This window comes from Octopus bimaculoides, chromosome 14 (assembly GCF_046866305.1).
Source record: "Octopus bimaculoides isolate indiv1 chromosome 14, ASM4686630v1, whole genome shotgun sequence".
Lineage (NCBI taxonomy): Eukaryota > Metazoa > Mollusca > Cephalopoda > Octopoda > Octopodidae > Octopus > Octopus bimaculoides.
Window position 1 is genome coordinate 760,514 of NC_142941.1, and position 13,711 is coordinate 774,224.

The window sequence follows — 13,711 nt, forward strand, 5'->3', positions numbered from 1 at the left end:
CTTCCACAAGTTCTATCCATTTTCAGTAATCAGTACTTCTTTGTACTTCTGTTCTCATCCATGTGCATCACATGACCAAACAGTCGCAGTCTTCTCACTTGCAGGGTACATCTGAATCCTCTTATGCCTAACCTTTCTCTCAATGAATTTTCACTTTGTCATACATGCACACTGATGTTATACAAGTATTATACAATCTGCTTTTCACTCTGAGAGAGAGGATTTTTGTTGTTGTTAACAGAGGTAACAGCTCTCTGATCATTTCCCATCTTATTCATATTCTAGTGACTATAGTTTCACAACAGAGGAGATGGAGCAGAAGGCACCAAAGAACCACAGCCAAGATCATTGACAACATTGGAGCCTGAAGATTTTCAAACCAGCAAAGGATGGTTTGACTGTTTCCAGAAATGTTTTAAAATAAAGTGTGTTTCTCTGCATGGAGAGACATCATCAGCTGACAAAAAAGCTGCTGAGAATTACCTCGATACCTTCAGGCAGATCATTGAGGATTAGGGATACAAGCCAGAACAGGTTTTCAGTATGGACGAGACTGGCTTGTTCTGGAAGAAGATGCTTTCCAGAAAGAAGGACGAAGCCAGAGCCCCAGCATTTAAGGCACAGAAGGACAGAATGATGCTAATTACATGTGGCAATGCTGTTGGCTTCATGATGAAACCAGGACTTATCTACAAGTTCACGAATCCAAGGGCCTTCAAAAATAAGACTAAATATCTGCTGCCTGTCCACTGGATGCACAACCCCAAGGCCTGGATTACCAAAAGTGTACCTTTGAATTGGTTCCACCAATTCTTCATCCTTCAAGCCAAGGAATACCTCCAAAATGTTTGCATAGAAGTCAAGGAAGTTCAAGTCGAGTTCCTCCTTGCCAACATCACCTCCCTCATCCAGCCTATGGATCAAGGTGTGATCCATGCCTTCAAGGCACTTACACTTGGAACTCTCGTCCAACAATGGATTTGGATGAGAATTTCAAGCTAAAGGAGTACTGGTGTCATTTCATGCTTGCAGTGTGCCTGTCAGTCATCTATGCTGCTCTTAAAGACATGAAAAAAGAAACCCTCATCACATGCTGGACGAAGGTGTGGCCAGAGTGTGTCCAGGGCTGCGAGGGTTTCTCACCTGAAGATATTCAGCACAAGGTTGTGAAATTGGCAAAGGTACTTGATGGTGAAGGTTTTTGATGACATCACACAAGATATCATCAAAATTCGGACAGAACTTATGGGATGACCTGATACATATATATATATATATATATATATATATATATATATATATATATATATATATATACATACACATACACACACATCCATTCATATATATATATATACATACATACGCACATATAGATTGGTATGTATATATGCATATATGTTTGTATATATGTGTACATATGTGTGTGTATCATAATAATTATCATTAAATGTCAATTTTCCAGGCTGGCATGGTTAGGATGGTTTGACAGCAACTGGCAGGTCAGAAGACTGCACCAAGTTCTGCTGTCTCCCTTGGTTTCTATGGTTGCATTTTACTAAGTGTACTGGGTGCTTTTTATGTGGCACCAACAGCAGTGAGGTTGCCAAGTAACTTGCAGGGCAAGACCTCTCAACTGAGGCGAGTAGTATTGAGGGACAGAAAGGTGTCTTGCATTAGGAGATAAACATGCCTTCCCCAGTTGGAGAAGAGCAAGACGGTGAAAATGTACCAGAGTAGAGGCTGGGGCCATAGACCCAAGTTATAGTGTGGTGTATATAGGGAAGTGGACTGGGAATTGGAAAGGGTGGGTAAGTGGGTGAGCTCACAAGAATTGAAGGAGAGTGGAAGCTAGAGGTGGGGGGAAAGAAGGGATTTAACAGGGACATTGTGTGCAGGTGGTTATGTGAAGGAGGGGGAAACTGATGGTAAGTGTGAGTGGGTTGTGGGGTGGAAGAAGGGCTCATAGTCAAGGGTTTCCTTTGCTGTGTATAATGCCAGTTATCTCAGTTCCTTATTATCTCCTCTGTGAGGCTCAAGCTCATTTCTCACCTGAAGATCATTTATCACCAATTATCCAATGTTTTCCTTGATCTTCCTCTTCCACAGGTTCCTTCCACACTTAGAGATTGGCACTTTAAACAACTGTCCTCATTCATATGCATGATATAACCATACCAGTGCAGTCTTCTCTCTTGCACGCTACAACTGATGCCTTTTGTGCCCAAATTTTCTCTCAAAGCATTTACACTTTGTCCTACATGAACATTGACATTGCATATCCAGTGTACTGGCTTCATTTCTTTCAAGACTTGCCATGTCCTCTACAGTCACAGTCCATGTGTTGCTGCCATGTACCATAGTTGTGTGTACACCAGTATCATGTAGGTTGTCTTTCACTGGGTGGGAGAGTACTTTGTTGCCAAAAAATAGCTCCCTAAACTTTTCCCAGCTGGTTCTTATTCTAGTAACTATGCTACCAGAGCAACCTCCATCACTTCTAAGTTGGTCACCGAGATAATGAAAACTATTTTCCTCGGCATTTAAGGGAATCTATTCTTAGTGTTTTTTGTACCTGCACATATATTGCTCACAAAGACTACTTTCTCCGTTAACTTTCCTATGATTCTATTTAATGTGTCCATAGCTTTCACCATGTGGTATTTCTATGTACACCTTTTTTACATATTGCGCAGGTCATTGGGCAACTAGTCTTAAATTCCTCAGTTATAGCCTGGAGGACTATGATAAGAAAGAGAGGGCTGAGAACCAATCCTTGAACTCCCTAACTGTACACTAAATTCATTGCTGTACTCAATGCCAACTTTTACCTTACTGACAGCATCTGTGTATATGACTTGGATGGCTGTCACCAACTACCCACCTGCTCCTAGTTTCTGTAATGACCAACAGATGAATGAGCAAAGGACTCTTTCAAAAGCTTTCTTCATTTTGAGAAATGCCAGTACAGTGGTTTATTTTTTCTAAGTGCTTCTCACTGACAGAAAACCAAGCTGCATCTCATCTAGGCCAACTCTTCATAATTAGTTGAGCTAAGACCCTTTCTGTAACTTTCAAGACCTGGTAGCTCTGTAATTACTTCTGTCTAAGAGATCAACTTTCTTTTTACAGCCCTTGAGTACAATGCAGTCTTTGGGTATGACTCCTTTTTGGACAACCTGATTCACTATTGAGTGACTAAGCTATATCCCTCTCTGCCAGATATTTTAAGCATCTCAGTGGTAATTACTGATGGGTCAAGTTTTTATATCTTTAATTGCTTAACTATCCTGCAGATGTCAACTCTGAAAGCTGGTCCATATTAGGTAGATTCTCCTCCTCCCATGCATTCTCCACATTTAGCAGCCTTTCGTAGTGACACTTCTATGCCTCTTTTTTTGCAGAAACACTAAGTGCAAGTGTGCCATCATCCATCTGAACACACTTCTCTCCTACATCATCATGATTTTCTCTGACTCATTGTCTTGCAGTCTGGAATGTATACATACACACGGACACACATTTTATATATATATATAAAATATGTATATAAGCATCTGAATCACATGGCCAACCCAGCAGAGACGGCGATGAGAAATACAGGCCTCAATGCAGTAGATCTCAGCCTGCAGGAGGATTTTGATGAGGCACCTTGTCCTTCCATGTGAGACAAGAATACTTTGGAATGATCTGATATGGAATGCTTTCAGTTGTCTGATTGGCACTGACAAAGTGTCAGCACTTAGACCCATACAGGAGGCTGGATACACTGACAGCTCAATAAACAGATTTTTGTGCTTGCTCTAAAGTTCTTGTTCTGAAAGACTCATTTGCTGGGGCCAAGTTGATCTGGTATCTCCTCATCAAGAAGTCTCTCATTTTATGCAGTGCCCATCCCTGGCTGTTCAGCAGAAGGCATGGAAGTCCGTGTGTGATGCTGCAGCAGGGACTTTTGGGAACTGAACAAAAGAGACTGCATGAATAAAGATGTCATCAACCCTCTGTAGCTGTTGTCTGGGGTCACTTTCAGTGCCCTCAGTGCCACAGGATCTGCCTGTCTTGTATCAGTCTTGTCAGCCACATTTGCTCCCATGAGAAAGAAGGTGCTGGAGGCAGAAGAGGATGAATGTCTTCTATCAAGGCTGTCTTCATCTTTGATGGGCTGTCATAGAAAGCATATATATAGGAAAAGGGCTGACAAAGGAATAAATGATTGTTTCATGAACTTCTACACCAGGCTTATCAAGTATTGCAATGCCCAAGTGAAATGTATGTATGTATGTATGTATGTATGTCATTGTTCAGTTTTATTTCAAGATTTCTTGCCAATAGAGAAAGAGCAAAACCTACAAAGGGATTTCCTATCAGTAGAAGACTGTGTGGGGTCTGCTAAAATAGATATAGCTGTCTACTGAAGCATGATGCAGTACTTGGATCCATTGGATCCTGTCAAACTGTGCAAGCCTTGCCAGTATGGGATGTGAAATATTGATGATGATAAGGTGTATCGTCATTGTCATCATCAGCAGCATCATTATCCCCATCATCATCTTTTAATGCCCATTTTCCATGATGGCATGGGTTGGGCATATAAGTATAGTTAAGTAGGATTTGGGTAAAACCGTTGTAGAATACTATGCAAAGCTTGTCCACAATTATTGGCTAGATGATGTCATCATACAGTTGAAATGCTCCGGCTATTTGAAGCACATCAGGAATTCCATAGTATCTGTAGAGTTAATAAAAATAGATAAATGATAGAAAATGGAATGAGTGACCTTTTTAAAATTTAAAATCATTACAATTGTTTCAACACATTTTTACACCTTCAGTACATTGGTAATATATTATGTAATCATTATCATACATCCAAGGATGGGTTTAGTTTGTCTGTGAACTGCTAAGATGACACGTTACTTTGAGTATGCATTCTCACACTGAGTGATATGACAAAAGAACCTGCAAAGAACTTATTTAAACAGGTACCCGAGGAGGTGCAATTTACATCTTGGATGTATGATGATGATTACACAATATCTTAACCAATGCCGATTTGTTTCAGATGGTCCAATACAGTTGGAATCAAAACCTCAAACCTTGCTGCTAACTCATGCATAGTTTGAGATGTATCTGGTTCCACTACAGTTTCCAGCTCATTGTTATCCGCCTTGGTTTCACGTCTACCATGGAGCTGATTTTCAAGAGTAAAGTCACCAGACTGGATTTTCTCAACCCATCGACGTACAGTGCGCTCATTCGCCACATCTTCACCAGATACCTCGTTGATGTTTTGAGCTGTCAGGGATGCATTGGTTCCACAACAGAACCCCTATTCATAAACAGCATGAATTTCTTATCTATCCATGGGTTCACAAAAAATTATTTACAAGAGAAAACTCACAACATAATCAGAGAAAATGAATTGCATTTCGAAAAGTCATGATGTAACTCTTCAGTGTTGTAAAACAAAGAATTGTCTGGATAAAACATTTGAGTTAATGACTTTCAAACTTGGTGCATAAGAAAATCGGACATTTCATTCTTAATGACCTGATATATATATGCATATATATATATATATATATATATATATATATATATATATATATATATATATGCATATATATATATATATATATATATATGCATATATATATATATATATATATATATATATATATATGCATGTATATATATATATGCATGTATATATATATATACACACATATGCATATATATATATATATATATGTATATATATATATATATATATTTATACACATGGGACTTTTATATATATATATATATATATATATATATATATATGTATGTGTGTGTGTGTGTGTGTGTGCCTGTGTACTTATTTATGTATATAAAAGTGTTTATAGCATGCCTTCTTTAAATGCATATTCATCATCATTGTCTTACATCAGCTTTCTATGCTGGTATGGGTTGGACTGGTCATCATGGTCGGAGCGAATGCAATACTAGGTACTGTTCACCTGCAAGGATCAAGGGTGTTCTGCATCAGTTTCATTTTTTTGCTTGATTTCTATGATTGGCTACCCTTTTTAACAAGAGTCATTTTATAAGGTGTAGTTGGTGTTAGGAAGACCATCCAGCTGCATATATGTATATATATGTATATATATATATATATATATATATATATATATATCTCAACGTGCCAGTACCGCCTGACTGGCCTTCGTGCGGGTGACACGTAAAAGCACCCACTACACTCTCTGAGTGGTTGGCGTTAGGAAGGACATCCAGCTGTAGAAACTCTGCCAAATCAGATTGGAGCCTGGTGTTGCCATCCGGTTTCACCAGTCCTCAGTCAAATCGTCCAACCCATGCTAGCATGGAAAGCGGACGTTAAACGACGATGATGATGATGATGATGATGATGATTCGCTTCAGTCATTTGACTATGGCTATGCAGGAGCACAGCCATGAAGGGTTTCAGTCGTGCGAATTGACCCCAGGACTTATTTCTTAAGCCTAGTATTTATTCTTTTGGTCAATTTTGCTGAACTGCTAAGTGATAGGGATGTAAACACACCAACAAGCGGTGATGGGTGGGGACAAACATAGACAGAAAGACACATACACACACACACACATATATATACACAATGCGCTTCTTTCAGTTTCCATCTACCAAATACACTCACAAGCTTTGGTTGGCGATAGTAGAAGACACTTGCCCAAGATGCCATGCAGTGGGGCTGAACCCAGAAGTTTGTTGTTGTTGGGAAGCAAAGCCTGCAACTATTACACACACACACACAAACACACACACACACACACACTCACACACACACACACACACACACACACACTCACTCCACTCTACCACCAAGGAGTGAAGATATGAGTACTTTGTACTGAGAAATATCTATGTCACACATGCTTCTTCTTATCAACCATAATTGGTGTTGATAGAACGAGCTGAGAAATGAAGAATACAATGATGTCAGTTATAAGAAACCTTATTTCAGTCAGTAGTCACAGTTGAGTTAATTCCTAAGGGATTACTTAATGTGGAAATAGAAATATATACAAATGTGTGTGTGTGTGTGTGTGTGAGCAGGTTGGCTCTACTGATTGCTGCTGTTAATAAGCACGCAGCTATATATACAGAAAACTGTTATATATGCTGAAGATCTGACAATGTTCTTTGCACAGATTTTGGCCGATTCCTTCATGTCTGCAGTGATCAGGTGGACTGTGTTCTTATTGCGTGTTTATACACACAGCTTTTAGAGGAACCGAACATGCATTATTTTTTAGTTGTTCTATTGAAATTGTAATATTAATATTGTAAAAACAGTTAGCCTGCATTACACACCTATCTCTGCATTCATTCACATCTCACCCAGCTCTCTTCATTCATCCATTTCTATCTTCCTCTCTCGTGTACAGACATTCCTGTTATGTGTGTGTGTGTGTGTAGATATATAATATATGTATGTGTGTGTGTGTGTGTGTGTGTGTGTGCGTGCGTGCGTGTGTATGCCGTCTATCTGCATCTGTCTCTTCCACCTCTTCATCTCTGTCCTTCTCTCCATCTTGTATGCCTGTTCATGAACAGCGCTGTTTCGCTACTGACTGTTGACCGCCGCCTGTCAATGTTGTTCACGTTCCCCTCCCCTTCAAAATATTTGGTTCGTTTGGAGGTCAAAGTGACCTGAAAGAACAGAAAAGAATAGCAAAGTGGAGAAATTCAATCTGGAATGAGAGACAGAAGGAAACATTGACAGATAGGGAACACGCACGCACGCACGCACACACACACACGCACACACACAATCACGGGATTTTGGTGAAGGTTGGGAAGATGTGGGGATGTACATAGGTACATGGTGTACTGAGAAAAAACATTTCTTAACAGCCACTGGATGTCGATGTATATGTAGCCATTTATCCATCTATGCACATATGTAAATATGGTCATTACATCTCTACATATGCGTAATGTAGTTATACATACATACATGTGTGTGTATGTATATATATATATAACACGTACATGGCATATATGGACATTGTATACTTAACATTACATACACAAATAGTGTTTGTAGATGGAGCGAAGTTGCAATGTAAAATATTAAAATGTCTATAGTTTATTTTTCCTATTTCTCTCCGAATTGTTGCCAGTAGGAAGAGAAAGTTGAGCTGTCAGTGTTTTATGGAAATGTTGTAGAAGAGTTGAAAATAACTTCTTAATACGTATTGCTACAGTTTCTTAGAAATCTTCCTATAATATGGTTCTCTATGCAGGTTTTCAATTGTCTGAGCTAAAATAGTAAACTTGCAAGTTATAGCTTGGCCTCTATATTGTTGAACAACTGTATATAGTTAAGGATTTCAACATCTATCCACCTATCTATCTATCTATCTATCTATCTATCTATCTATCTATCTATCTAATGAGGGAGGCGGGCGAGAAAGGAAAGTTTTAAGTATTTTATTTTTTGACAGATTATACGAAAATCTTATTAAATTAACCGTGGAGAAATGATTTTATTAAAACCATTGATACTGAAAACAGAAAACTTCGTCTTTTGTTTATCAATTGATTTTTTTTTGTGTGTGTGTGTGTGTGTGTGGGGGTACCTTACTGCTAATTACTCTTTGAATGGAAGTCAAACCGAAAATGTTATTGTTTTGGTTTACTCCTGTCTCCTCGTGTCCCAAATATTTTGGACATTATTAAAATTTTTTTTACAAATAAGAAACGTTTAAAAGCCATACGATTTCACTGCTGCCATAAATGTAGGTGTGTTGTGAGGGAGGAGGTTGAAAATGAAAGTAGGACAGCATGTAACAATAGCTACGAAATGTTTATTTTCTTATAGGATAGATTTGTGCCTGAAAATGACGAAGTTAATCAGTTTTTGTAATGTTTAACTTTTCTTTAGCTTGTTCAATCTCAGCAAAAATATGTTTTAATAGAGGATCAGCTGAAGTTGTCATCACTTTCTTGGTCTTTTGCCATTGCATTTTAAGTGCGTCTTAAATAGTTCTTTAAATATACCAATTGCAAAAACTTGTCAATATCCTCACTTGTCGACTGTCCCTGCGCGCGCGCACACACACACACACACACCAGAACAGTGGTAATAGTGGCGACGAATAGCAGTAATATTACAGCTGCTTGTTCTATCTACGTCTGTAGAATATCGCATAGTCTCTCTCTCTCTCTCTCTCTATCTCCTTCTCTCTGTATTATCAATAAACATTCCAATAGTCAACATTTCTGTCCACGTGTATTATGCATATGTATGTATATATGTATGTACGTACGTATATACGTATGTGTGTGTTTAAGATGTTCACTGCGAGCAGTAATTGAAGAAAGCTAGTTAAATATAGCGATGAAATGGATGAAGAGAATGTAAACATGGATAACTTCTGCCAAACTCCCTACATGTCGCCTTCCAGTCGGCTCTTCTATCTCCCCGCTTTTGCTTACACACACACACACACACACACGAACCAATTATCATGTAAACAGTTTTTTTTTTTCCAAACGTTTCTGCTGTCAAGTTGAAGGAGATTACTCAATACCTACAATATCTCTACGTATATCTAGGCTTCTACCTTTCTGTTTGTTTCCTATGGACAGTCGAGGTCTTATTTTGTTTTACTTTTTGCAATTGTTTTTTTTTTTTTAGCTCTAACGACAGTGTGTGCGTGCATGTGTATGTATGTGTGTGTATGTACGGACGTACGTGTGTAGATAGATTGATATGTATTGTTGTTAGGATGTGTGTAATATATACACATGTAGCAAAAACAGTAAATTGAGAGGAAGTGTAATGAGAGAGGGTAGGAAAATAAGGCAGGGAAAAGAGAGAGAGAGAGAATGATAGATAGATAGAGAGAGAGAAAGAAAGAAAGAAAAAGAGTCGTTTTCCACGTCGTGGCTCCGTGTGTCGGACGTGTGACAGTTGGAGCCACTAAATATTGACATCAACTGCAGGTAAGACACCTACCTATTTTATCTACCCGCCCTGTGTGTGTGTGTGTGTGTGTGTAATACACACACGCACGCACACTCATACTCTCACACACACACTGTTATATATATTTGATCCAGTCTTCGATTCACTTTGGACCTTATTTCTCTTCACTTGTCTCACTTTTACACATGCCGAGACTCAATCAGTGTAAAATAATATATTGAAGCCATGCTTTTGGCCAGTGTCAAGACGTAGATTACCACTGTTCCAGTTCGTGTTTCTCATGAGTGTGTGTGTGTGTGTGTGTGTGTCATTGTAGTCTTCGCTTCATGCTCGTTCTCTCCCCCCTCTCCCAGTTCTTGTAACTATAGACCCCTCCCCCTCTCTCTATTCTATATATTTATCGAGAACAGAGTTTGGTATTATTATAATACTAACCATAACTCCACTTGGCCTTTTGTTTGTACACACTACAACAATACTGTGTCAGTATGTAGTGGAGGTTACTGAGGAAATGTAGTAACTATTTATTGTTGCTACTGTTTCACCCATACTTTTTTTTTTCTTCATTAGTGTGCAATAATTTGCTCTGTTCAATGTTGATGATTAGCGAATGAGACAGTCTAAATGAGGGACGATGGTAGATATATTGTCATTGCACAACCACCATCGAAATTAGAACACTGACAGTTTGATTTAAGACATTTTCCATATTTTATGCCACTCTCAGCCTTTTGTGCTTTATTTGATGTTCCCCTATTGGTTTTCCCTGATCCCTAAACGATGATTGGAAAAAGGGCTGTTCTTAAACCCCATTTTACTTTCTTTCTCGATTCAATTCTGTAAACAAAAGCAACATTTTTTAAAACTAAAACATCACATTGCTGTGTGTCAGTGTGTACTGTTCGGTTGGAAGAGAGAGTGAATAAAGAAGATATTTAATGGTTGCAGACTGTGGCCCAGATATAATTAAACGCCGTGCGAATTGGGTATCGCTTCATAATTAACACCCATTTCAATCCTCAGTTTGGTTGTCTTCTTTTTACCATTATTGATACCCATTACTTCAACACCCACCACTTCTACAGCTTTCCACTCGTCAAAACTATATTTCTTATCACTGAAAACGTTATTTCCTTGATTTCACACAATTCTCCGTTTTAGAAAATTCCTCTGCATGTCGGAGGACTTTCAAGTTGGCTATGCTAATTATAAAATGGGGGATCGATTTGTAATACTCTTATTATTTGGATTCGGTCACTCATTTTGTGGCCTAAATACAGTTGTTGCTATATTTGACTCTCCCCTATTATTATTATTATTATTATTATTATGATTGTTTTGTTTCGTTCCAGCAACTTATATGTGTGATCCTTCTTTTCCCTTCCTCTTACGACATGCCTTACAAACCTCTTGGTGTTCCACTGTCAGGAGAGAGAGAGAGAGAGAGAGGTGGAGGCGATATGATTTTTACGAAGTTATTGACAAGTTGTCAACCTTTGTATTTTCTCATTCTGCGAGCGCCTCTTTGAGTGTGGTTTCTATCCTTGATGAAGGAAGATGCTGACATACCATAACTGTCATCACGTCACAACTTCTAATATACGAACCCTTCACTTTTCCTCTGTTGTTACATCAACATTAACATTGGTTCACCCTAATCTTTCTCCCATACTGTCATCTTGTTCACATAAGATACTGTCAGTGTAACAAGGATTTTTAACATCCAACCAAATGGTTAATATAACCCAAACAACAGTTTCATCATTATCTCACCCACATTCCCCCTCCCTGCTCTAAACCATATATTAGGTCACTGTAGGCTGACCTTAATTCAATGAAAATTCGACCTCTGGAAGAAATGTCAACAGTTAGATCTATAATTGAGAATGTTATCTCTCTCCAGTTTACTGCTTTTGTTGATGTGATATGTAAATAGAGCAACTCGACTGTGTAGACAAGGAATTAGCTTTTAGAAACACTATTACTAAATGCTAACAGCAACTGGATGATGATGTTGATAATGATGTTTCCTCTTCACTCTGTTAATGCTTATGTAAAGAAAAGTCAGTTTTTTTACTGTGTCACTGTAACCAAAATATTTCATTTCATATTAAACATGGATGATATTTTTAGGATATTGTTATTCAAAAAAAAAATATCTCCTGTTATTGTAAAAATGATTTTCTCTGTAATATTAATGGGGTGAAGTTTATGAATTGTTTTCCTACAACACAAAACTGACAACTGTCTCCAAATGTTTCTTAAATATTGGTAAAAATAATATTTCTTAAAAGTAGTTTAAATTTCATCCATGATACATTCTAGATTTCAGAATCCACTTGAAAAGCTGTTAAAACAGTTTTTGTATAACTTTATTTTCGATTGTAAACTATATTTAGCTGATTCCCTTTAGCCATTAATTGATCATACACGATGTCATCAGTGACAACTCTGAAGTTTGCCATGAAAAACAATGCTTTAAATTAAATTACTAGAATTTGAATATTAGTTTTTCGCGCTGCTCTTCTACTGGAAGCTAATTCTATTTATGTTTACATTGAGAGTGGTTGAATTGTGTGAATTACATAACTTTGCACAGGGAGCAGATAGCTAGGACAGAGAGCTATGTCAGTTTGCCCTTGCAGCCCGATTCTTCTTTCTCCCTTTCCTTGTTGCTTATGTAATATGTTATTACAGATTAGTTGCTATTGCAAGTATAGACAGTAGTAGTAGTAGCAGCAGCATCAGCAGCACCACCACACTAATATTACTGATGTGGCTGGCTGCTTTTTCTAATGCTACAATGACATCTGTTTACAGAAGCTATTAAAATAAAATTCAATTTTTCTCTTTGGAAACACTATTTTTTTTTGATTGCCTACCTGCTTAACAAGTTGCTGCTCAAACTCCTCCTATGTTCACCAAGTCTTGAGAGATTCATGACCTAACCCATAGATCCAACCAAATAATTTCAATGGTAGTAACAAAGTTTTGTTGTTTGTGATCTCACACTAAACTGACATGGATTTTCCTTGGTGCTTCTTAATCTTGTTTCGAATAATTACTAGCAATCATTAGGGGAACCAGCTCACTAAATAAAAAAATAGAAATATATATATAAAAAAAAACATCTATAAAGAACCATTGACAACTCTACACTCCCTGCTACAATGGAAATGAAGTTTCTTTGTAAATAATTCCACTTCTTTTTCATTAATCTATTAGAATTGTATTTCAGCGTTATCTATTTATAGCTATTATCATTAGCTAGTAGTTATTACATCACTAGGCCTGCACAGAGCTAGTAGGGAGAACATACTGGTTATTTCACACATTTACTTGCTATTTCTTGATTGTCTACTCTAGCTAAAGTATACAGTTTTCAAACTTGTACCAAATTTATTTTCTAATTATTGCCACACTGACATAATGTTCAGAGCATCCGCTAAATCAAATTTCTTCTTATACTTAACAGTACATTGGACAAAATAAATTTTTAGTTTAAGAACAACTCTACTTTCATTTGTTCACTAAAATACACATTGGCATGTATTTGTGTTTTTAGTGTCAATACTAAATTTTGTACTAGCAACTTTTTCGCGCGCTGCTCATGCATAAGCCTCATTTTAGATTTGTTTACAATTTAAGCAGCAGTGACTAGAAGCATGCATTCTGTTGATGCCCTCTATCTCACATCATCACGTTTGTTTTTCCATGCTTATATAGATTGGAAA

General features: G+C 37.6%; 1 protein-coding gene and 1 long non-coding RNA gene across 6 annotated transcripts in view; one reads left to right on the forward strand and one right to left on the reverse strand.

Moving 5' to 3' along the window:
• LOC149132555 (uncharacterized) overlaps positions 1-13,711 on the forward strand; it is a 106,809-nt gene that overhangs the window by 53,541 nt on the left and 39,557 nt on the right. The window contains exon 1 of one of the 5 annotated variants that reach the window (XM_089362114.1): positions 7,637-9,994. The exons of the other annotated variants lie outside the window; for them this stretch is intronic. The gene's annotated coding sequence lies outside the window, so the exon portion shown is untranslated. Of the gene's footprint in view, positions 1-7,636; positions 9,995-13,711 lie in introns of those variants that run through there. 5 annotated transcript variants of the gene reach the window in all.
• The window catches only part of LOC128249354 (uncharacterized), a 35,239-nt gene continuing 29,083 nt past the window's right edge, over positions 7,556-13,711 (reverse strand). Inside the window, exon 3 of the long non-coding RNA XR_016244170.1 lies at positions 7,556-7,693. This is a non-coding gene — a long non-coding RNA (uncharacterized LOC128249354). The remainder of the gene's footprint in view (positions 7,694-13,711) is intronic.